This window comes from Halichoerus grypus, chromosome 3 (assembly GCF_964656455.1).
Source record: "Halichoerus grypus chromosome 3, mHalGry1.hap1.1, whole genome shotgun sequence".
In the NCBI taxonomy this organism is placed as follows: domain Eukaryota; kingdom Metazoa; phylum Chordata; class Mammalia; order Carnivora; family Phocidae; genus Halichoerus; species Halichoerus grypus.
In genome coordinates this window covers 107,053,789-107,081,119 of record NC_135714.1, presented here as the reverse complement: position 1 = coordinate 107,081,119, position 27,331 = coordinate 107,053,789, and positions in this window count along the sequence as shown.

Below are 27,331 nucleotides of genomic sequence, written 5' to 3'. Positions count from 1 at the left end.
AGTAGACTTAGAAGGTGATGATCACAGGGGCCAAAAAGTGAGTGTGTGTGCGCAGATAGGGATGGCCAAACAATTCTGGAATTTCTGGCTTAAAAAAAACTTCTTGAGCATTGCTTTATCAGGACTTCTCAGACTTTAACATACTTGCTTGGAAATGTAAAGAAATAAGTATAATATGTAGCTGATTGCTACTGGCTTTCTTTTAAAAGATAAATTCCATTCATGGCACAGGACAAAATTCTTTTGGAACATTTTCCCCAGTGCGCCTCTCATGTAGCCCAGCAGGTTGACCCCAATCCCCACTTCTCTCCCAGACTCTATAATTCTTTGCCTAGAACCCATGGTGGCTGCTGGCTCTGGTTATCCTACCCTTCTCTCTCACCTTGTCCAATCTTTTCTGTGGGTAAGTTCTATGACAATGAAATCAATCGAATAGCTTGGGAATGCTTTTAACACTTTTTCTCAATCCCATTGTTTCAACCCTCTCAAGATTAAAAATAAATAAATAAATAAAAAATAAAAAGTAAAGGCTGGATTCTTTTTAGCTGATTAGAAAGAAAGAATTTAATTCATTTATTTATTGATTTATCTATTTTGCTTTTGTGTGTGTATATGTATATACATACACATGTATATATATACATACACACGTATATACATATACATATACATATACATATATACACACACATATATATAAAACAATTATTTCAGAGACTGGTGATCGCTAACATTCAATAAATAACAGCTGTTACTACCATTAGCGAGAGAAGCACAGCATGGAGGGTGGAGAGACTCTACCAAGTCATTTTGGGAAAAAGCCCAGAAGTTAATATTATGAGTATGGAAATCTGAACTAAACAATTTCTTTAAAAACACACGTTTATTATTAAACATGTGTATGTACATAAGTAGAGAGAATAATATAATTAATCCAATGTGTTCATCATCCAGATTCAACTGTTATCAAATACGTCCAATCTTGTTTGAGTTATACCAACACCCACTGATTTATTTTAAATGGGTCTCAAACCTTGTATCTTTTCACCAGTACTTCAATATGCATCTCTAAAAATACGGACACTTTATGTAAAATCACAAATACTCTTATTACATCTAGATGATTATTTATTATTCATTAATACCATTAAATATCTTGTGTATGTTCAAATTTCCCCAACCATCTCATAAATATTTTTGGCAGCTTTTGTTTTTATTATTACTTTTGTTTTTAAATTGATGTATAACTTATAGTAAGGTGCACAAATCTTTTTTTTTAAGATTTTATTTATTTATTTGACAGAGAGAGACACAGCGAGAGCAGGAACACAAGCAGGGGGAGTGGGAGAGGGAGAAGCAGGCTTCCCACTGAGCAGGGAGCCCGATGTGGGGCTCGATCCCAGGACCCTGGGATCATGACCTGAGCCGAAGGCAGACAGCCAATGACTGAGCCACCCAGGCATCCAGGTGCACAAATCTTAAATATACAGATTGATGAATTTTACACAGGTATTAATCTATTTAAACACCATCCAGATCAAGATGTAAACATTTCCAACATCCAAGCAGGCTTTTTTCTGGTCCTTTCCAATTAAGGTATCCCCAAATTAGCTGTTCTCCTCACTTCTGTCATAAATTAGTTTTGCGTGCTTTTAAACTTCATGTAAAAACATTAAACATACTCTACTATATGATTAACCATTCCATTCCTAAGTATTTACTAAAGACAAATAAAAGCATATGTCCATATAAAGAGTTGTACCTGAATGTGTCTAGAGGCTTGATATGTAAGAACCAAAAACTAGAAACAATCCAAATGTCTATCAATGATGAATGAATAAATAAATTGTGGTATGTAATGCAGTGGAATATTATTCAGCAATAAAGAGGAATGAAGTATTGAATTATGGAACAACTTAGATTTTTCTCAAAATTAATATGTGGAATGAAGGAGCCAGTCCAAAAAAACAAATAATACATACTGTGTATTTTTGTTTACATACAATTCTAGAAATGTAAGCTTAACTACAGTGACAGAAAGATCAATGATGGTCTGGGTATTGGTGGTTTGAGCAAGAAGAAAAGATTGCAAAGGTGCAAGAGGGAATTTGGGGGAAGATGGGTATGTTCACTATCTCTATTGTGGTAGTAGTTTCATGCATACATGTATACATAAATAAAAACTTATGAAATTGTATACTTTAAATAAGTAACATTTATCGTACATCGAATATTTTCCAATAAAGCTCTCACAAAAATAAAAAGAGGCTAATGGTTGGTGTGACCCTTTCTCTTCTTCTTGCCTAAAGTTTAGCTGGATCACAAGGAACTATATTAGCTCTCTCTTAAGCATGAATAAAACTTAAAAAAATAATAATAGAAAGCAAGGCTTTACATTGCCATCTTAGAGAAACACTGAAAGAACTGTAAAAGAATATACAACTAAAAATCCAACATAAAATTTTCAAAACTTGAATAATCTAAAAACGCATGAAAAGAAAAAGAAATGAAGAACACATGGGACAAATAGCAATATGTGCCATTTAACACAAATATACCAAAAACTATGATACTTATAAATCGACAAGAATTGAATTAGAAGTCAACATTTGCTTAGCTGGATATGTTGTTTACTAGAGACACACTTGAAATATAAGAATACGCAAAGGATCAAAAGAATAAAATAATTTATACTATGCATACACAAACAAAAAGACACCTATTATATGTTAATTAGCACTAGGCAAAGAAGATTTAATGCAAGGGGTACCTCTAGAGAAAAAGAGACATTTCAAAATGATAAAAGAGTCAATTCTACAGAAAAATACGTGAATTCAAAATCAGTGTGTATACAATAGAGCTTCGAAACATACATAGTAAATATGACAGATTTAAAGAGGAAGTAAGATAGCCCAAGACTGTTTATGAAGGTATTAACAAGTTGCAGAATATTTGAACAAGTATCAACCAATTTAACCTCACTGACCTACAAAGAACACTTCAGTCAGCAACTAAAATGAATAAACATCCCATCTTTTTTTATGGCATACATTATTTCTTCAATGATAATGGATCTGTGCAGGCTCTCTCTCTTTCTCCCTCTCTCTCTCTTTTGTAAGAGAGAAAAACAGATTTTTTAAAATTAATGTGCATAAAATTGTACAGACTAAGTCTCTTAATTATTGTTTTTAAAATTCCTATATTTTGATGATTATTTTATTCCTGTTATTTCTAACTTTTGCATTGTGTTTCATTCCCCACCTCCCCCACCCCCCTCACTACTATCCCTTTTTAACTGAGTTAGCTAGCTATCTGTTTTTCAATAGTCCTCTTAAAAAAAAAAAAAAGTTTCTAAAGAACCAATATTTAGATTTATTTTTTTATTGCTGTTTTCGCACAAATTTATTTTGGCTTGTATTAAAAGTAATGCTGAATTATTGGGTGCACAGATATTTATATATGTTTTATCTTCATTTTGAATTTTATCTATGACCTTATAAAGTGTCCTTTTGTTGTTCCCCTCTCAATGTTTTTTGGTCTAAATTCTACCTGCCAGTTATCAGTGTGCTTTCTTTTTATTCACATTTGCCTGGTGTAACATTGTTCATTCTTTACTTTTAACCCCTTCAGAATATTTGTTTTATGTCTATCTTGTGAATGTAGCACAGAGTATTGAATTTTACTTTGTTAGGCAATTGTAAATTCCTTTTTTTCTATCAATAGGTAATTTAAGCTGTTGCACAACCATCTATATGAATAAAAACTTTGGTCTCAGTTCTTTTATGTTATTTTTTTTAAAGATATTTTTTATTTATTTATTTGACAGAGAGATAGAGAGTAGGCAGAGTGGCAGGCAGAGGGAAAGGGAGAAGCAGGCTCTCTGCTGAGCAGGGAGCCCGATGCGGGCCTCGATCCCAGGACCCCAGGATCATGACCGGAGCTGAAGGCAGCTGCTTAACCAACTGAGCCACCCAGGCGCCCCTCTTTTATGTTATTTTATGTTATACACACCCATATAGATTTTCAATATGTAGCTGGTTTTATATATTCTCTTTCTTTCTGTGAGTGTGCATCAGTGTACTTTTTGGCATTTATAAAGGTTTGCATTTTTTTTTAATGTTTACAGTATTGGGTATATTTCCACCTTTGTGCTGAATTTTAAAAAACTCACCTGAAAATCAATGTTTAAAAAAAAGAGCATCAACTTATTCATTAAGGTTTGAGTCAGTGATTTCAGCTGGGTGGTTATTCCCATTTAACCTAGGCCCGCTTGCATATCTGGGGCTCTGCTGGCTATTAGCTGCCACAACTGAGTTCTGTTCCTCTGTATCTTACATTCCTCCTGCAGGTGAGACCAGACATCATACTGGAAAGGCAGAGTTTCAAGAACCTAAGAAGCAATAGACACATACAAGCACACCTAGGAGACATCGTAGGTTAGGTTCCAGGCCCCTGCAACAAAGCAAATGTCACAATAAAGTGAGTCAAATGAATATTTTGATTTCCCAGTGCATATGAAAGTTATGTTTACACTATGCTGTAGTCTATTAACTGTGCAATAGCATTATGTCTAAAAAAAAAATGCATATACCTTAATTGAAAAATACTTTCTTAAAAAAAAAAGAAAAATACGTTCTTACTAAAAAATGCTAACCATCATCTGAAACTTCAGCGAGTTGTAATCTTTTTGCTGGTGGAGGGTCTTGCCTTGATGCTGATGGCCGCGGACTGATCAGGGTGGTGGCTGAGGCTGGGGTGGCTGCGGCAATTTCTGAAAATAGGACAAGAATGAAGTTTGCCGTATCTGTTGACTTTCTTTTACAAATGATTTCTTTGTAGCATGTGATGCTGTTTGGTATTATTTTCTCCACAGTAGAATTTTCAAAATTGGACTCAATCCTCTCAAACTCTACTATGGCTTATTTAACCAAATTTATGTAATACTGTAACTCCTTTGTTGTCATTTCAACAATCTTCACAACATTTGCACCAGGAGTAGATTCCATCTCAAGAAATCACTTCTTTGCTCATCCACAAGAAGCAACTCCTCATTTGTTCAAGTTTTATTATGAGATTGCAACAAGTCAGTCACATCTTCAGGCTCCACTTCTAATTCTAGGGTTTTTGTTTGTTTATTTGTTTGTTTGTTTGTTTTTTGCTATTTCCCCCACATCTGCAGTTACTTCACTCAAGTCTTGAACCTTTCAAAGTCATCCATGAGGATTGGAAGCAACTTCTTCTAAACTCCTGTGAATGTTGGTATTTTGACCTCTTCCCATGACTCATGAGTGATCTTAATGGCATCTAGAATGGCAGATCCTTTCCATAAGTTTTTCCATTTACTTTGCCCTGATCCATCAGAAGAATCACTGCCAGCTATATCCTTACAAAATGTATTTCTTAAATAATAAAACTTGAAAGTTAATACTTATAAGTGTTTCATTGATAGAGCACAGAGTACGTGTAGCATAATTTTTAAGGGCCCTAAGATTTTCAGAATAATAAGTGAGCCTTGGATTCATCTTAAACTCACCAATTGCATTAGCTTCTAACAAGAATCAGCCTGTCCTTTGAAGCTTTGAAGCCAGGCATTGACTTCTCCTCTCTAGCTATGAAAAAAAGAAAAAAAAAAAATCCTTGATGGCATCTTCTTCCAATAGAAGGCCATTTCATCTATATTGGAAATTTGCTATTCAATGTAACCAGCTTCATTAATGATCTTAGCTAGATCTTCTGGATAACTTGCTGCAGCTTCTACATCAGCATTTGCTGCTGCATTTTGCACTTTCATGTTACAGAGATGGATTCTTTTCTTAAACCTCATGAATCAGCCTCTGCTAGCTTCAAACCTTTCTTCTGCAGCTTCCTCACCTCTCAGCCTTCATAGACTTAAAGAGAGTGAGGGCCTTGCTCTGGATTAGGCTGTGGCATAAGGTAATGTTATGTCTGGTTTGATCTTCAATCCAGACCACTGAAACTTCCTTCATATCAGCAATGGGCTGTTTTGCTTTCTTATCATTTGTGTGTTCATTGGAGTAACTCAATTTTCTTAAAGAACTTCTTTGCATTCACAACTTGGATAACTGTTTGGCACAAGAAGCCTAGTTTTGGGCCTATGTTGGCTTTCAACATGGCTTCCTCACTAAGCTTATCATTTTTAGCCTTTGACTTGAAATGAGAGACGTGCAACTCTTCCTTTCACTTGAACACTTAGAGGCCGTTGTAGGGATATTGGCCTACTTTCAATATTGTTGTGCCTCAGGGAATAGGGGGGCCTGAGGAGAGGGAGAGAGACTGGGGAGCATCTGGTCAATGGACCAGTCAAGACACACACAACATTTATGCGTTAAGTTCACCATCTTATATGGTCATGGTTTGTGGTACCCCAAAACAGCTATAAGAGACCACGGATTGCAGATTACTATAGCAAGTACAATACTAATGAAAAATCTTGAAATATTACAGGAATTACTAAAATATGACACAGAGACACAAAGTGAGCAAATGCTGGTGGAAAAATGGCACCAGTAGACTTGTTTGACTCAGGATTGCCACAAACCTTCAATTTATTAAAAAAAAAAATGCAGTGTCTGTGAAGCATAATAAAGTGAAACACAGTAGAATGAGATATTCTTGATATGCTTGTACTTTTTCAAAACCTTGTTACAATTATATTTATTAACTTCCCATGGACCAAAGGGAATAATAGGGCTAAGCTCAGAAACATAGTACTAAGGCAAGTGGAAAAGATGAAGAATTGGGGATCTTTTTTTGCAGTCTAACACAGTTGCAACTACTCTAATACCTTTACATAATATCTTTAGGCCCTCTTTTTTTGGAGGTGTGCTGATTTTTTTTTTTTTTATTTTTCTACCTATGAGAAATATTGAAATTAGCCAGTAATATCTTTTTCTTCCCCTGTTATTACTTTCCTTAGAATCTAATTTGAAATAATGTCATTTTGTTTCCATTAATTCCTATAAGGCAATCAGCAAGATCTGGAATTACGTTAAATGAGCTATACTTATTTGGAAAGAAACATATAGAGAGAACATAGATCTTCCAAGACTAATAACTTAAGGATACCCAATCAACATGTTACATGTCTTTTAATTCCTAGCATGTTCAAAATCCTGAATTAAGTTGTGAATTTAAGGAGGGTTGGAGTTTTGCAAAGGGGTGAAGGAGGAGAGAACAGATGATGTTCTTGCTTGCTGATGGCAGAAAAGGTGGACCAGAGGGAGGTGGAGGGTAAAGACCCGAGGGGCCTGATGGACAGGGAAAACAGGGGGAAAGTGGACTGAGAAGTCCTTTACCAAGTCTACAAATTGTAGGAAGAAATAAATTTGAAGGTTAAGAGATAGTATATGGACAGCAGATGTTGGAAATCGAGGTTTTGGAAACGTAGTTTAAGAGTATGATGATAGGAGGGGCGCCTGGGTGGCTCGGTCATTAAGCGTCTGCCTTCGGCTCAGGTCATAATCTCAGGGTCCTAGGATCGAGCCCCACATTGGGCTCCCTGCTCCGCGGGAAGCCTGTTTCTCCCTCTGCCACTCCTCCCTGCTTGTGTTCCCACTCTCGTTGTGTCTCTCTCTGTCAAATAAATATAAATAAACTCTTAAAAAAAAAAAAAGAGTATGATGATCAGAGTAAATGGCTAAGTTAGAAAAGAAGACAAGATCTTGTGAGTGAGGGGTAACAATTACAGAGACAAGGCTTATCTTTTTTTGTACTGAAATAGACTATAGACCATTTAAGGTCAAAGAAAATCCATTTATTCAAAAAATAATTAGTGCTTACTCTGTGCCTAGTTTGATTCTATGTACTAAGGACATGATAGAGGTGAAAATACAGACCAGATACTGCTGTCATGCCGGTGACATTCTAGTGGAAGATTAGTCGAGAAGGGGGTTGACCTAAAGGGTTTCTGAAAATTGAAACAGACACACATGGGATAGAAACCAGGATTTATTCAATTCAATACTGATCACTCTGGCAAGGTCCTAGATAAACTGACTAAGAAGAGATCTATATTATATAGATGGCATGTATGTAGTTGGAAAAATGATAAAATTGTTCATTTAAAAAATTTAAGTTACATATGTGAGATCATCTCATATTTACATAGAAGTAGGTTATATTAAATGTCTACTGTATCTTCTTGATATGTGGAAACAAATAAATTTACACTATTGTAAACTTTTATATTACTGGATCCACTTGATTTAGATAGAGTATTCATGGAATCCTCATCTACAAATTCTCCATATAAAGAATATCCACCAAGGGAGTCCTCAAAAGACAACTTTGCCACAGTCGCCATAAAGCATCCATTATGTTTTTCCTCTTGTACCAATTTCACAACTACTGCTCACAAAACAAACAAACTTCCATAATGATATTGCTAACAATGTCTCTTAAGAGAACATCAGTATCTGTGTAAATTATTGTGTCCAGATGCCCAAAACTATTATTGACAAATTTATCAAAGTTCTAGAGGAGAAATGAACTCCATATAGACATTCGGAGTTGGGTGGTAGAGGTGATAGACTTGTATTTATTTATTTATTTATTTTTTTAAAGATTTTATTTATTTATTTGAGACAGAGAGAATGAGAGACAGAGAGCACGAGAGGGAAGAGGGCAGAGGGAGAAGCAGACCCCCTGCTGAGCAGGGAGCCCGATATGGGACTCGATCCCGGGACTCCAGGATCATGACCTGAGCCGAAGGCAGTCGCTTAACCAACTGAGCCACCCAGGCGCCCACTTGTATTTAATTTCATGCCACAGCTGCCCTGGGTAACACTCTTTCCTGTATAGAGTTCCCAAACATCTCCCAGAACAGTTTCTTTAACCAGCTATTGGCTCTTGTTGAATTCAATGAGACATACATCACTGTGATTATGAGCTTGAACCCTAGAGTCACATAGAACCCATTCCCTTTACAATTCCTAATATCGCAGACTTTAAAAGGTATCTGCTTATAATGAATAGTTTTCAAAAAGGATGATTAAATTCCAAACTGTAAATAGATATAGTTAATTCAGGGAAAAGTTATATCTTAAAACATATTCTTAACTTTTAGTATGAATATGTGGAAATTGTTCATTAAAATATTTCTCAATATATAAGCATATTGCCAGGAAATAAATTTTTATGTGAGAAGACAAACTGTGGATAAGGAAAATATTTGGTTTACCTTTACCTTCAATTGTGAATTCCACACATAGACATGGGAATCATTAAATGTAATGGACTATGGATGAAATGTTGCAAAAACCAGTGGAGGCAAAGACAAAAATAGATGCTGTATCCTTAAAGCCAAGTCTACACTTATCTAGAAAAGATCTGCACCTCAAAATTCAAAACATTTTGGCCAACTAGTATCCTCTGGGAGCCATTCTTTCCTGAACTTCTTTTGGTTTAAGTACAAAAAAGAAAAAAAAAAGTTATATGGATGAAATAGTACGTATTCTTGCAGTTTTAATTGGGTTCCTCTTTTTAACCGTGATTGTACTGAGATTGATAAGATCATTGCACAAATTTATGTGAAACTTAGCAATACAATACAGGGTAACAACTTTACAGATTTTGTAACAGAATCAAATTATTATTACTTCTAGCGATGATTTTGATAGTAATCCATTCCATGTAAACTGATCTGGCCTGATTAAAATGGAATTTAGCATTTGTTTCTGGGTATGTGAAGAAGTTTTGGTTCACATAAAAAGAGTGCCATTTTTTTTTCAATTACTTGACTTGGTTGAGTGATTCTTTAAAAATGATAAAGTAAAGAAAAAGAACATTTCAACTTGACACTTTTCTGTTCAAAAAACCAAAACACCTCAATTGAACAAAACAATATGGTCAGCAGAATTACTCCTTACAATTTCCTAAGGGAACAAAAATAATGGATGATCTGGTTCTTAGATTGTGATCTCTCTGGATTTCAACAGATTTTTCCTTTTAAAATGAAGAGTAAAAATCCCAAATCTATTGAGAAATGGTCAGCACATGAGCCCCTGGTTACTCACCTAGTGACTTAAAAACTACTTTTCTCAGTACAGTCATATAACATTGGAATGAAACAGTAAAAATGAGCCCTTAAGGATTATAATCTGTGTAAAACTTCTATCCAGAAAACATCCTTGGAAACTGAATTCCATAATTATATTTATGTGAAAGAAAACACTCCAAAGTCATTTTTACTACTTGTTTTTGCTACTATGTACTTGTTTTTGTTTGCTGTTTTTAACGTCTATATCCAAAAGTTATAATGTGATTTTCAACTTCCCTCCCAGTACTTAGAATTTAATATTTGTTTCTAACTTTTAGTGCAAAAAAAAAAAAAAAAAAAAAAATGTGTTACCTGAGTGGGAGCAATTAGGTTTAATAATTTTGTCTGTCATATAACCCTCTGGGAGGAGAACTTAATTGTGTTTTCCAAATAAGAAAGAATGAGATATTTTGCCTCGTTCCCCTTTAGAGAAGGCCACCAAGGCTTAGGTCCAGGGGGTCTGAGGACATTCTTCCCGTGGGGGAGAGTTGAAGATTATATTTTCCAAGACCTAGGCTCTTGACAAAGGACTAGATGGTTGGGAGAGGAGGTTGTCTGGAGCTTCATGAGAAGCAGCTACTAAGCCTGTTTCAGAAGGCAGCTCCCCAGAGAGAGAGAGCAGAGACAAGTCTCTGTGAGGTATTGCATGGGAGGAAAAGGAACCTCCTACATGCAGTGCCCTGGATAGGGGGGATGGTAGCATAGCTCTACACATTAAACACAATTGAGGGAAGCTGAGAACACTGTGGAACACCAACATTTGTGAGCAGCAAAATGCAGCCACAGGGCCATGAGATCCTCAAAGTGAAGCTCAAGACCAGCATCCTCCCCACTCTCCCCTGAAATTCTCCAGGAGTCTTATCTGCTAAGAAAATGGAAGGGAGGGAGCCTGGGTGGCTCAGTCGGTTAAGTGTCTGCCTTCTGCTCAGGTCATGACCTCAGGGTCCTGGGAGCAAGTCCTGAGTCGGGCTCCCTGCTCAGTGGGGAATCTGCCTCCCCCTCTCCCTCAGCCTGCTGCTCCCCCTGCTTGTGCTCTCTCTCTCTGTGTATCAAATAAATAAATAAAATCTAAAAAAAAAAAAGAAAGAAAATGGAAGGGATCTACTCTCAAGACCTGATTAAAAACTACTTCCTCACCAACCCTTTAACTTGATTAAAGTATTTGAATCCAATAGAGCAAACTCAGAAGATTTACATAAGTTTATTCTTGAACCAAGCCTGCCATTTTTCAAGAACTGCTGAAACTCTTAGGTTTCTTATCTGTACTTTCCATCCAAAAAGAAAAGTCAGGGTTTCAGTGCAATATATAGTCCAAGTTTTCTTTCCTAGCTAAGAGATGTGTGTGCAATTTCAGGTTTTATTTACATCAGTAAGTAAGAAATTCTGATTGGTTACTTTATTCCTTTGTGTTCTGCCTTCAATTTCTTGTGTTACTTAGGTTTTTATTTTGGAAATGGCTGTCATTAATCGAGAATTTCTGAAGCTGTCTTCTTTCTTCATGTGTACTTTGGTAATATTTGAATTTGTTCTTTCTTCCAAATGTATTCTTGTTTCTGATGAAATTAGTGACTGTAATCCTTCATTGTAGTTTATAGTAAGAAGTTAAATCCACGTAGTTGAGTAAGTGTCTGATGATCCACCATCAAAACACACAGGAACAAAATTAGCTGATAACATATTTGCCTATCACTGGATTAAGACCTGCTCAAAGTTAGAAAACTCTCTCCTGGCTATCACTGTATCCTCAAATACTAGCCCTTGGTCTGGCAAATGACATTGTGTGTGATAAACAACTCTCATTAAGTAACTGAATGAATGAGTGAATTAATTAATTAATTAAGTGTCCTGAGGCAAGTTCCAACTTTATATGAAAAGAGTCACTGAAAAATTAATTAGCCTCCATTTTCCCTAATTTAATAAGCCAGAAAACTAGTTAATGTTTAATAATAATTAACTAAGGTATTCAATTTTGGAAAACAAAAATGAGAGGAAAATGGCCTTTCTAAGCATTTGTGGAAAACTCCTTACAAATATTGAAAAAGTGCATTTATTTTATAACAGCTTTGGAGTCTTCTTCCTTCTAACTCCACCTCTAGGAAACGAACACACTCGTCTACCTTCAAAGTCTATGTCAAAATATTCAATTTTTGGAAAGCCTACCCAGTGAACTAGTGATGTCTCACGACATTGTGCCATTCGGCCCTTTCTAACGAACGGATACTTAAGCCAGAGTTTTTGCATCTTATCCCTCTGTTTCATTATATCCCATGAAATATTAATTATAAATTCATGGGTCATTTACAGAAAACTCTTCAATATATGTGAACCATCTAGACCCATGGTAATAATCCTGTTTTAAAAAATGGTTTAGAAAAATTATTTCCCTATTTCCATTTTTGTTAAGATTTTTTAATTTATTTATTTGACAGTGAGAGAGAGAGAGAGCACAAGCAGGGGGAGCAGCATGCAGAGGGAGAAGCAGGCTCCCCACTGAGCAGGGATCTGGACACTGGTCTGGATCCCAGGACTACGGGATCATGACCTGAGCCAAAGGCAGATGCTTAACGACTGAGCCACCCAGGCACCCCTTTCACTATTTCTTTGATTATTTACCTAATTACTAGTTACCAGCATATATAAGAAGACATATTTAAATAAAGGAGCATAACACACAGATAATACCAAAGAATAACTATAATTCAGATCATAGAGATATAAATAACCATTTCTAAAGGCTAGAGAAAGCTCAGCACATTAGGAAGGTAGTATCAGCTTAAGTTTTCAAATTATCATGAAAATATATTTCAGGAGAGTTCCTAACTATTAATTTTCAAATACATGTTTTTGCTTTAAATTATTTATTCATTGCTTGATAATGAAAAACTAACATTTTGAAGAATGTGGAAGCATTATTTATTCTTATTCATTATTCACATTCATTTGTTCTTTCTAATTTTACATATTTATATAAATATATTAATGTATAAGTTTAACAAATGATACTATCAAATATACATAGATACATGTATACATATATATTTTTAGCAGTTTCAAACTAAACCCTGTATAATATCACAAATTGTTTTATTATTTCCATTTCTTTGCCACATTTTAAATGTTTCTTTAAATATTATTTAATTTCTTGTTGAGAGGCTCTATTCAACAGAAATTGACTCTATTTACAATTTTTTTTTTTTTTTAAGATTTTATTTATTTATTTATTTGACAGAGAGATGAGAGAGAGCACAAGTAGGCAGAGAAGCAGGCAGATGGAGAGGGAGAAGCAGGCTCCCCGCAAAGCAGGGAGCCCGATGCGGGACTCGATCCCAGGACCCTGGGATCATGACCTGAGCCGAAGGCAGCCGCTTAACCGACTGAGCCACCCAGGCGCCCTCTATTTACAATTTTGTTCAGACTTTATACATCTTGCATCTTGTGCCAGGGTTAAAGCTCACAAAAACCTTTCGATTTTGAAAATTCAAATCTGTGGAGTTGATATACCGAATCAAAGAAATTATCATGAGACTAAGTATATAGGGAACAGTGGGATGAATGAATTTAATAAATATGTTTCCTGCTGCAGACCCAAACCACACTCTTCATCCCTATTTTGATAAAGACACTGTAACTTTATGTGAGCAATCAGTCTCTTTGGTAGGTAAGTCAGGCAATAATCTAAAATGTATTTTGGGACATATGCACACCAAAAAAATATATTTATAGCCTGTCTCTCTCCAGAGCAAATGGCTGGGAGATTATACAAAGTTATGCACCCAAGAATTCAAACATTAAGAAAAGGAAGAAGATTTCTGTTATTCAATTTTCTTCTATTTCCTTGTATTCAGGGAACCAGTAGACTCACTCACACACACACAAGTACACACTCACAAACACCTTTAAAATGAAGGACAGTTAGAGCAGGAACTTCACGGCTGAAAGCCTGTAAGGCTGTCTTAACGGGTAGTATATTAGAGAATGTACAGGCAGAAGTCATTGGAAAATATAGAACAAGGTGGAACGGAGAATGTCAAAAAAGTCTGAAAACAAAGCATGGTGGTTAAATCTACTCTTATGTGCCACTGGGAACTTTGAAAACCACTGGCCTTGATGTTGAGACTCTCACCCCTTCCTTCTTTCCATCACTGTCTGCCTCCCTCCCTTCTTTCCTTCTGTACTCCCTCCTACTCTCTTCTTCGCTCTACCTTCCTCTCCTACATCTTCCCTCTCTTCCTCCCCCCATCGCCAGTCCCAGTAGCATGTGTTAAAAACCATTACATAAAATGCTTGCTCAATTAAACCTTTGAAGTATGATCCCAGAGCCTACATTCTCAGCCCCTAGTATATAACTGCCTCATGATTTCCATTTCTTTCCATCTATGACGTCAAAGAGATAGAGCATAAGTTCTTTTTCTTTCTTGTTATATAATGTTCTTTTTTAGAATGCTTTTAATTTAAATAAGTATGTGTGTTTGTGTAATTTTTAGAACCTTATTTTTCATATCTGCTTTTCTATATTAAGTTGAAGAGATGTTTTAAAAAATCTAATTTAAAATCCCTTTATTGCAATTTTTTGGAATAATAATCCTGTGCAGTTCACTGACTGTCCTTTTAGTGAGTTTTGTCAGTAGCGGGTACCATCAGGCTGCCAAACCCTTACTGATCATATTTTGTGCTGTGTACCAGTCCCTCTTCTCTACGTTGTGAGGATAAAAGAAACCCCTGACTTCCGGGAGACAGAATACATACAAACAGACCTAAAATGGAACAGAGTATCATTTGGCAACAATTGCTATGAAGGTTAAATAGTGCAGGACAAGGGAAGAAAGGTGTTACCTAAAAGGCATATAATGTTCTCTTTTAACCAGTCTCAAATTTATGTTAACTCCTTGGCTCAGAGAATTCCATCACATACAAACAGATAATACAAATTCAGATTTCATACTATGTGTAGCACAGTACCATGGGGTTTCAGAGTTTTCATGGAAGATATTTATATAAAAATGAATATTTGTGTATGTTTTATATATGTATATAGATAATGCATATATACAGGGATCATATATATACATAGAGAGATTTTATACACACATATATATGTCTGTTTGTTTGTTTTCTTCCAGGAATTGACTCCTTCTTCCTCTTCTTCTTCTTCTTCTTCTTCTTCTTCTTCTTCTTCTTCTACTTCTACTTCTACTTCTACTTCTTCTTTTTTCATTCTCTTGGGATGATGGCCACTCCCAGCTTCATGGAATGATCTCCATTCCTGCTTTCTTCCTCACTCCTGAGTCTGTGTCTGCAGTTCCAGAATGGGCATTACCATCTCGGGCTCTAGCCCTTAGGTCCTGTCTCTGTTCTGATAACCTTACAGCCACCATTGTATCACTTTAAGAACATATTGCAAACTTATTGCAAGTTTATTGCTTTAATTTTAAGTTTCCTTTTCATCTTCGGCTTCTTGGGACCTCTGAGATTTTTGTGTTTGTTAAAAATGCATACTGTCTCGGTGTTTACTCTGGGGCCCAACAGTTTATATTAGCTCAATCCATTATGCTGTTGGCCGCTATGGTACTAAAGTCCCCTGAATTTCCTCATTTAAGTCTTCTTCCCATGGGTTCCTTCACATTTTAGTTTTTCTTTATGATTTCAGGGTTTCTCAGAATCTAATATTGAAGAGAAAACTACTTTGTGGGTAAGCTACTAGCTCTTCTATACTTGGAGCAGGGACATCTAGTAAAAATATAAGAATTACTGCTCCAATAATGCAGTGTGGTATGATTTTTCTATTATATTAAGAAAGGATTTTTTTTTCCTTCTGACATTTCCTTTCCCTGCTCCTCTCTCTGACAAATGTAATTGCTAGACCATTTAGCACTCTTTTACCTAAAGAGAAAAGTGATACCAACAAGGAGAAAAGGGGGACTCTCTCTCTAACTCTAGAGTTCCAAAAGGTCCTTTAGGGAAGACAGAGTGCTCACAACCTGGAAAAACATTTGAAAGAAAGCATCATAAATTAGACCAAGGCTTCCTTGCCCCACCATTCAACACAGGGCAGGGGTTAGGTGTCCTAAGCAGGGATGGTAGAGGATGAAGGCTAGTTGGAAGAGAAATTTTGATGATGTGGGTCTCAGAAGGGAAAGCCCCTACACCTGAGTGCTTGGATGAAGGCTTTGAGAAAGAGCAAAATCCACAGATAGGTTGGTAGTACCGAGGAAGATAATGAATCATTCTCAGATAGAGGGGTTTCCACAAAGCCAAGAAAATAGTGGATACAACTGGGCAGACCTAGAAGCCATGCAACTGGAAAAAGGGACATTTCTACAGCATGGATCAAGGACTGAGATCCAGAATGTTCTATAGCTATCTTAGCAGATACCGAAGAGGACAAACGGCACCAACAATGACCACTACTAATTGCCTTATTATTTCGTAAGCCTCCCAACTATTATGTCTCTTAAGAAAGAGTTGATCCCGAATTGACTGATATTCATTTCCAGCACCAGAAAGGAATGGAGGATAGGAAAAGAAATTAAGTTGAGCTATGGAAATTACAAACAGGTTGTGTTCCTCACATGAACTGAATTTAAACCTGCATGAGAAACAATGCCTTCCTCAATCCAAATGTCCCTTTCAAGTTTGTTTATTTATTTAATTTGAAACATTTCACCCTAAAACACTCAATGTTTTTCTTTTAGTAGCAAAACATGTAATACTCAGTATGTATGTTTTCCAAAGCACTGATTTCAAACTAATATCCTAGGCCAGATTCAAATACGTACATTCTTTTGTTCATCTCACAGTGGGATGTTGGAAACTGCTCAGGCTAGCTCCCAAGAACCAACTGTACACATTTCTTTCCCAACTCCACGTTTACTGATGTCTTCCAGGTAGCTCAAAAGTGGCCACAGTGGGGGTATGTACACCACAGGAAGCAGCAAATGCTGTACCTTAGGGCTTCTCCTGAAGGCTGTTGTTAAATGTTTACCAATACACCACTGATACTGTATTTTTAGCATTGGAGCACCATTTTTAAACTTCTCATGTTTCTGCTACAACTGTTTTCTTTTTTTAGTTTGTTTTTTAGTTTTTGAGCAGAGAATACGCAGTCACATATGACATTTTTTTTAATGCATTCGAGGACTTCCAGTTTTCTAATTTGGTAAAAGTGATATTTTATGTTTTAAAAACTTAAATTACCAGACTTACAGAATGACTTCCGTGGGGCTGGAATCCAGTTGCATGGGTGCCCCACAGAGAGAACTCAGAGGGGAGATTTTATATTAGCTCCTTCATGGAAAACAGAGTAGAAAGAAATCATGTCAGGTAGATGTTCTTTGGGGAGAAAGACAGTTTTAACATTGTTTTTATTCTCTTTTTTAGAGTACTGACCAATGTCAAACATTTAAAGAAATTAGTGATGAGGAAATTAAAGGAAGGAAATGGAATGTTCCGCAAGGGTTGTGTATCACTTATCTAGCCTTCGCAAATTCAGAGATAACAGATGAAAGACTTGTTCCAGAAGCAAAGGGTGGGAGTTTCTTTTATCAAGTGAAATGAGTATAAGTGAATTAAAAGATCACTCAGAAGCGACTTTGTTTATTATCCAGATCTCCTGTGTTTTATCTTTCACAGAAAATAACAGTTTGCGAATGCTCTGCCTAATGCCCGGTATGACAAGGAGCATGGCAGTGGCAGAGAGTGAGGCTACAAACAGGAAAACAAAGTTAAGAAAAAAAAAATAGCATGAGGGTTGCTTGGAGGGGAGAAAAAGGGAGGAGGGGTAAGGTTTACAGAAAAGTGGGCAATTTCCAGACCCCACACAGACTTCCTTCAGCAGTAGGGAAAAAGCCTCAGGATTTCACAGTCCCAGAGATTTAGATGCCATGACAGAGAATAATGACCGCTGGCTCAGACACCAACCCAGTTGTCTCTACTCCTGTAGATTGTAACAGTTACTACTACCTTAGCCACTGCGGCCAAAAAATTATAAAAATTGGATGTTTCTCTAAGTCACAATCTATTTTCCTTTGCAAAGGGTCTATCTTATAATATTTTCCACTCAGAATGATAATTTCATTCAATGCTTAAAGCTAATTTATCCTCCAACATTTTTATTTATTTATTTATTTATTAAAGATTTTATTTATTTATTTATTTGACAGAGAGATAGAGAGAACAAGTAGGCAGAGCGGCAGGCAGAGGGAAAGGGAGAAGCAGGCTCTCTGCTGCGCAGGGAGCCCGATGAGGGACTCGATTCCAGGACCCTGAGATCATGACCTGAGCCGAAGGCAGCCGCTTAACGACTAAGCCACCCCTATCCTCCAACATTTTTTATCAATCCAATCATACAAAAACCATACCAAAATAGATGTGAATATTCAAAATAAAGCTTTACCACTTTTATGTATTTTATACCTTATTAACTAAGTAATCTACATGATTTTAGAAACTGCCTTTGCCAGACTGAAACCAATATATACTAATTGATATGTGTTGGCTGGAAATATTTTAGTGGAAATACATTAACTTTTTTTTTTTTTTTTAGAAAAATACAGAGTGCAGTATTGTAGAAATATGCACATGAGTAAATCGTAGCACAATAGTAAATTATACTGCATGGAAAGTTGAGAATTGAGCCACTTTCCTTTAAGAACATATCAAATCATTCAAATGGAACTTTATTAAGTAAGGATTCCTATTACTAGTGATTCAAATAAAGAACAAATGCTATTGAGCAGAGGATGAGGGATTCTGAGGCAACAAGGGAATGAGAAAAAGCAGTCTCAGGTGGTCAAGTCTCTACCTTGCACTCAATTAAATGCAATAATTATTTCCATTTAAGGATTTATTCACTCATTCAACAATTATTCATAGGAACCTAATATGTGTCAGTTACTCTTTTAGGCACTGGAGATACAAGAGGGAAAAGTAGACCAAAAAATAATAATAAAAAAAAAATAAAATAAAAGGATAATACTGGATCATTTCCCTTAGTGTCTGACCAAGTAAGGAGACACTAAGGCCTAGAAGAAAGTAGTGATCCCTGACTGCATTCAGCACAGTGGTATTCTAATATGTGGGGAATACGAAGAAACTGGCTCGACCCTCCTTGTCCTTGCTGATTTTCTTGTGGAGACTGTTGCTACCATCAGCTAAGAAAGGTCTGTTTCTGTTTCTTTCTTGATGTACAGAGCAAACCGTTTTTTTAAAAGCCCTAAGTGAGGGTTGATGTAGGCATGTCTCTCCTCTTTCCCCAAACCTATGATACTAGTTTGATAGGGGCCTAAAAAGAAGTTTTATCAAAACTCTAATACGAAGAGGTTGAGAAATTTTTTCCGCTCTTTAATAGTTCCATTTGAAGACTTCTACTTCTATCATCACCTTGAAATTAGCTTCAACTTTGCCCATAGGTGAAGAACAAGGCATTAATCTTTGAATGCTTTACCCATTTGTATTTTAGACCTGGAATATTGTCAGCTCTTGAATTATCCTTATAGCCTCAGAATTTATCTAATATTTTAAAGTTTAATTTTTTGAAAACTTTAATCCAATTTTTTTTATTTTATTATGTTATGTTAATCACCATATGTTACATCATTAGTTTTTGATGTAGTGTTCCATGATTCATTGTTTGCGTATAACATCCAGTGCTCCATTCAATACATGCCCTCTTTAATACCTATCACCAGGCTAACCCATCCCCCCACCCCCCTCCCCTCTAGAACCCTCAGTTTGTTTCTCAGAGTCCATAGTCTCGTATGGTTCGTCTCCCTCTCCGATCCCCCCCCCCCTTTATTTTTCCCTTCCTACAATCTTCTTCTTCTTCTTTTTAACATCTAATGTATTATTGGTTTCAGAGGTACCGGTCTGTGAATCATCAGTCTTAATTCACAGCACTCACCATAGTATATACCCTCCCCAATTTTAACAAGATAAGACTGATGTCCTGACTGAATTTTATGCCTTGATTATTTTAATGATCAAATTTATTGCATTTGGAACCTTATAATAAAATCTACTTTCAGAGCTTTAGCCATCCTGGTCTCCTTTTTTGTCCCTCAATTAGGCTATTCTTAGTCCTGGTACAAAGCTGTTCCTTGTGCGGAGAGAATTTCTCCTCCTAAAACCCAGCATGCTTTTTCACCTAGTTAACTCCAATTCATCCATCACATCAGCTTTCCTTAAGCATCACCATCCCCTTCAGTTTAGATTTGACTCATTTTTTCATATATTCAGAGACAACTTGTATCTTTCCTACACAGCATTTAACAACATATAATTTTTAACTTTTTAATATAGGAACTTGTAGAGAGAATAGTCGATGAATTCCCATGTACCCATCACCTTCAGCTTTAACCATAACAATCCATGGATGCTTTTTTTTTAACCATGTAAATCACTTTTAATATATGTATAGTAGTATTTAGCAATTTTAAATTTAAAATCTGATTAATTTTGTCTAATACATTCAGTTCTGTTACCATCACCACAACTGTGATGGGGAACATTCCCATCACCCTAAAATGTTCCTCTATCCCTTTTGATGTTAATCTTCTACCACTGGAGTACTATGGAAGTGATGCTATGTGACTTTTTTTCCTTTCTTTTAAAAATTTGATTTTATTGGTGGCGCCTGGGTGGCTCAGTCGTTAAGCGTCTGCCTTTGGCTCAGGTCGTGATCCCGGGGTCCTGGGATCGAGCCCCGCATCGGGCTCCCTGCTCAGCGGGAAGCCTGCTTCTCCCTCTCCCACTCCCCTGCTTGTGTTCTCTCTCTCGCTGTGTATCTCGCTCTGTCAAATAAATAAAATCTTTAAAAAAAAAAAAAAAAAAAAAAAAATTTGATTTTATTGTGGCTAGAACACTTAACATGGGATCTGTTTTCTTGACGTTTTAGTGTAAAATACAGTATTGTTATCTCTAGCTACATTGTTGTACAGCAGATCTCTAGAACTTATTCCTCCTGCTTAACTGAATCTTTATGCATATTAATTAACAACAACGCATTTCCCTTTTCCCCTAACCCCTGGCAACCACCATTCCATTCTTTGAATCTGTGAATTTGACTATTTTAGATACTTGGCACAAGTAGAATTTGCCCTTCTATGTCTGGCTTATTTCTTTTCTTTTTAAGATTTTATTTATTTATTTGAGAGAGAGAGAAAGTGCACAAGTGGGGGGAGGGGCAGAGGGAGAGGGAGAAGCAGACCCCCTGCTGAGCAGGGAGCCCGATGAGGCGCTTGATCCCAGTAAGGATTCTCATGACCTGAACCAAAGGCAGACACTTTTAAATGGCTGAGCCATCCAGGTGCCCCTATGTCTGGCTTATTTTATTTGGCGTAATGTCCTTAAGGTTCATCCGTATTGTTATATATTGCACAATTTCCTTCCTTTTTAAGGCTAAATAATATTCCATTGCATGTATATACCACATTTCTTTTTTAATCCATTCATCTGTCAGTGGACATTTAAGTTGTTTCCATATCTTGGCTGTTGTGAATAGTTCTCAATGAATATGGGAACACTAATATTTCTTCAAGATCCTTATTTCAATTTTGGATAAATAAAGAAGCTTCTGCTGGCACTCTTTCTCTCTCAGAATGCTCACCTGTGGAACCCAGCTACCTTGTTATAAGAAATACCAGGTGACATGGAGAGACAATGTGTATGTTTTACTGCTAACAGCCCCAACTAAGGTCTCAGCTGATAGCCAACATCGACCACAAGATATGTGAGTAAAAAGTCCTCAAAAAAATCACAGCCTCTGGACTTCAAGTCTTACAAGTGAAACTCCATTTATCATGAGACTGAGATGTCCTCTCCAAATTGATGACTTACAGAAACAGTGAGAAATAACAAATCATTTTCTTATTTTAATCCATTAAATTGTGAGATGATTGGTTACAAAGCAATGGATACCTGAAATACTTTCAGTGACATTTTCTGGCCATGATGCTGGCCCTAGAAAGGGCTTGGAAGTTGCTTCATCTTGATTTTCCTCCTCTCAGCATGGTCCTCCAAGTCTATTTCTTCCATTTCGTGGCACAGACTTATCCAAGGTTTCTTCTATTACCTCCTTTCAGCCAAAGGGCACAGTGTAGTAATGTGGCTTTCCATCTAGTCTCATTATAATTTTTCACTAGATAGCCAACACAAAATAAATGCAATTTGTTACTAAATAATACTAACATACACACACACACACACACACACACACACACACACACACACACAATACTAGTGCTTCCAAGGCTTCATTTCAATTCTCAAAATATTATTTTGGTACTCAAAGCAACAAACCTTGATTCTTTCTTTCTTATCCCTTTTCTGCTGCACAAATTTTACTTCTCCTTGATTCAGTGTGGAAGACTAATGGGGATGTGGAAAGAAAGAAAAGCACAAAGGTGAATATTTTAAGACATAATCTCACTAAATATGTGTGTGACATATAAGTATATTCTAGTTTTATAAATGGAGACTAGGGATCACTTGTAGTAAGTATGTATTTAAAATGTCTATTAACCTCTTCACATCCACTTTCCTGGAGAGCTTCAGCATTAATCCTATGCCAGATGTGCAGGACCAAAACCAGCTAGTACTCAGTTATGTACACATGTTATGCAATTCTCCCAAATCAGTCAATGTCATTTAACCATGTCCAGTAATGAGGTAGATTAGAGCAAGGAAACATTTTTCCTAGCACCCTTCTTACTTACTGGATTTCTATTTCTCCCAAACTGTATTCTTAGTCTTTTTCCAATTTTCTCATGAGCTAATGTAAACATTCATCCAAAGCATAATAACAAAACACAATGAAAAAAAGTGCAAATTTCCTTGTTCCTGTTATAAGAAGCTGTTCATCCACTAGTCCCACTTCTAACCCCATCCCTAGTACCATTCCTTTTATCAAAAAGCACAAGGACCTTCAACATCTTTTCCTTGTTTATTATATTTTTATCGCAAGACTCGTGGATAGAAGTATTGGCAGGACAGGATAAGTAGAAAGAGAAGCAAATTACTTGTAGTAAAATTTAAGACACACACCTTAAAATTTAAATAACAAAATTATAACTTAAAAAAACTCAATTAATGCTTGCTCTTCAATTGTTAAAAAGTCATAACTACATCTTGATTTTTCCCTGAAAGTGAAACTTAACAATATAAAGTTTAGGATATAAATTGGTGTAGCCAAATTAATTCTAATTTTATTCAGGTATATCTTTTGTCAAAAAACTGTCAGTCATTCAGATGTTTATAAACTTTATTGCTAGCGAGTGATTACACAACGTTAAAAAGCTATCAAGATAAGCCCTCCAATCTGAGGTACTAAATGCACTTTACAAGAATGGTTGTCTTATCAGGAATTCGATTTTCTTCAGATCAAATTTGATGTATTAACACACACATATGAGTTTGGTGTCTCACAAATTTTCTCATTTCTCTGAATATCTCTGTGATTGCTCACCTTTTATCTGCTAAAGTTATATGCCATGTGGCTGGATTAAAAAAAAAAAAAAATGGGCTGAAAGCCTTGGACCTGAGGTAATTTGTTTTCTTTTTTTTTTTTTTTAAAGATTTTTTTTTTTTTTTTTTTTTATTTGAGATAGAGAGAATGAGAGAGAGAGAGAGAGAGCACATGAGAGGGGGGAGGGTCAGAGGGAGAAGCAGGCTCCCTGCCGAGCAGGGAGCCTGATGCGGGACTCGATCCAGGGACTCCAGGATCATGACCTGAGCCGAAGGCAGTCGCTTAACCAACTGAGCCACCCAGGCGCCCTGAGGTAATTTGTTTTCTATAAACTAGGATTCTTATATATAGAACCCAGGAGAAGGGTTAGCTAAAAAAGCCCTTTTAAATCTCTTTCTGCCACATGCCAGAGGAGGATTTTTTAGGCATCATGAATATGTTTCACAATATACTTAAGGGTTGAAGAAAGTGCAATCATTCTACTTATAGGAACTTGAAGTTATATGATTTCAAGGTTGCCTGTTTTCTAATACCTCAGGACTGGATAATTCGCCTGGGCTGAATAGTTTAGTTTAAACATTTCTAGTCATTTCCTAGTTTATGGAGGAACATGAAGCTAGGTAAAGTGAGCACAACACAACAAAGCAGAAACAAAACCAAAGATACATACAAAGTATCACTACATCTTCTTTATGTTCTCTATGTTCTCTTCCCAGGAGTCTTGCAGGGAAATTCGGGAATAATTATTGACTGAGATTAAAAAGGAGGGAGTGAGGCTTCAGGTTTTCCACCTTCTTGGACTTTCAATAGATGCTTGAGAGTCTTGGTCAGTCCTCTCACTTTGCTCCTTTTGGGAGGACGGTGGGGCCAGGAGGGCTTTCTTTCTAATTATTTATCAATATATTTTAATTCTCCATTATAGGAAATAATAAATGATTCCCGACAAAATATTTACAATATCCAAAAGAGAAAGAAAAAAAACATCCATAGACTTACTATATAGACAAATACTCTCGGTATGTTGGGACATTTTTTCCCTGTGTTCTTTTATAGTTGTGTTTATAGAATATGATCAAAATTACATACAGATTTAAAATTGCATACAAACGTAATATACTTATATCTATATTAAGTGCTGATTTTAAAAATAAAAGCATTTCATATAGTTTCATATTTATTGGTATAGTTTGGTATAGTTTTATTTTATTGGTATAGTTTGTATATTGGTATAGTTTGTATCTATGTTTATCTATATATCTGTATTTTATCTGTATATTTTTCTGATTAGAGAAATAATACGAGACCTTTAACAGCTCAGAAATTCAAATATTTCTTCAGAAATAGCAAAATTTTAAAGATTTTTTTTTTTTTTAATTTGAGACAGAGCATGAGAAAGAGCATGAGCAGGGGGAGAGGCAGATGGAGAGAGGGGGGCAGACTCCCCGCTGAGCAGGGAGCCCTATGCGGGGCTTGATCTCAGAACTCTGGGATCATGACCTGAGCCAAAGGCAGATGTTTAACCGACTGAGTCCCCCAGGCACCCCAAGCAAAACTTTTAGCAAGTAATTTTTAAAGATACGTACATGATATTTTTCCTAGTTTCTCATTACTAAGGATACATGTATTTGCATTCATATATACATTAAATAATTGATATGAAATTTTCAGTTCATACACTTTTTTCCCAGAACATTATCTAGTGGCTTGTATATTGCATTCTGTTATTTAAAGTTGCACAGGATGCATATGATACATGCTTATTCCTTTATAGTAAAACTTTTTTCTGCTAATATGCCTGAATAATATTCTTATTCCTTCTCAGTAAAAATATTTTGCCAGCATTTATGTTATTTAGGGCCTTTACACCTTAGTGTTCCTTGAAATATGCTATACCTCTTTTTTTTTTTTTTAATTTTTTATTGTTATGTTAATCCCCATACATTACATCATTAGTTTTAGATATAGTGTTCCATGATTCATTGTTTGTGCATAACACCCAGTGCTCCATCCAGAACGTGCCCTCCTCAATACCCATCACCAGGCTAACCCATCCTCCCAACCCCCTCCCCTCTAGAACCCTCAGTTTGTTTTTCAGAGTCCATCGTCTCTCATGGTTCTTCTCCCCCTCCGATTTCCCCCCCTTCATTCTTCCCCTCCTGCTACATTCTTCTTCTTTTTTTCTTTCTTAACATATATTGCATTATTTGTTTCAGAGGTACAGATCTGAGATTCAACAGTCTTGCACAATTCACAGCGCTTACCAGAACACATACCCTCCCCAGTGTCCATCACCCAGTCACCCCATCCCTCCCACCCCACCCCCCACTCCAGCAACCCTCAGTTTGTTTCCTGAGATTAAGAATTCCTCTTTGGATAATACATTATTTTTTGTCAGTGAAGGAAAGATTTTCTTCAATTGTTTTAAACTTCCTTCCTTTCTTCCCTGTTTTCTGTTCTTCAAGAACATCATTTCCATTCTTTTTTCTTCCAATCTATCAAATCCTGTTTAATTGTTTAATCTACTTAACATTTGCTCTGTATTTTAGAATTCTCAATTAATCTTGCTTTTACACCCATCAGTATTATGTTTTTATTCTATTTCTTTTGTTTTAGATTTAAAAATACCTTTTACTTATTTATTTTCCTTTTCATCTCATCCTATTAACTTTTTCTCTCAGATATTCTCCCCTTACAATTTTTCAAATTCCATAATTGCTAGCTTATTGAAGATATTTTATATAAAACCCTTGTTCTTCTGAACACTCAAAGACTGCTTTTAGTCAATTGATTATATTTTATAGAGTTCTTGGGGTCCATTGGAAATATTAAACCTTTTCCAGAAATTTACTTTGGGCACTAAAATAAATTCAGTGGCAGCATACTGTAATGGTTTGACAAGAAGACCAGGGGTCAGAGAATCATTAGAATCTGAATCATTAGAATCAAATGTTGCTTCCATTACTTACAGCAGTGGAACTTTGTCCAAGTTACCCAATACTCTATGCTCAGCTTCCTCATTGACAAGATGGAGATGATATTAATTCACATAAAGCACATGCCACTACACATATTGTTTACTAAATGTTAGCTAATAATAGTTAATTACTCTGGCTTTCTAAAAATGTCAGATGTCAATCAAAAAGAGAATCAAAATGGATGCCAAACTTTCTGGTTAAGAGTGGCCTTCCTCTAAGACAGTTTTTTCTGAAACTTAAGACAATATGTTCTCAGTAACTTTATCTGCTTTATAGTTAATGGAGAACTCTCCCAGATTCTGGCATTACTAATATTGTTGTTGTTTTTGACTTTTCCATTTTACTCGTAGGCATTTTGAGGGAAAGTTAGTAGAAGCTGCTGTTTCAAATCATAAAACAAACCAAGTCTGTGGATTATTTATTATGATTTCTTCATTCAGGTATGGAATCCTGCAACAATTATCCTGGGCTGCCCAGAGGCTGGGTCTGTCATTTTCCTGGGAGGAAATTATAGCCTTTATTTTTACCAGGTTACCAGAGCAGCGATTTTCAGTATGAGGCTTTCAATTCTCTCTGGTGGACTGGAAAGGGACTAGCTGGGGTCAGCAAGCAACTTGAGTATACTGAAGGGCCTCTGAACTTTATTACCTAGTTTAATTTTATCAATCCTAAAGAAAGAAATACATTTTACCCAGTACTCACACATACACAAACTAAAACAAAATTTTCCTAAAACTCTATTTACTTTTATCACTTGTGATGCACTTTTTTTTACTATTTAATTCTATTTTATATAAAAAATATATCATCACAAGCCATTAAATTGAGTTTACTACTTCT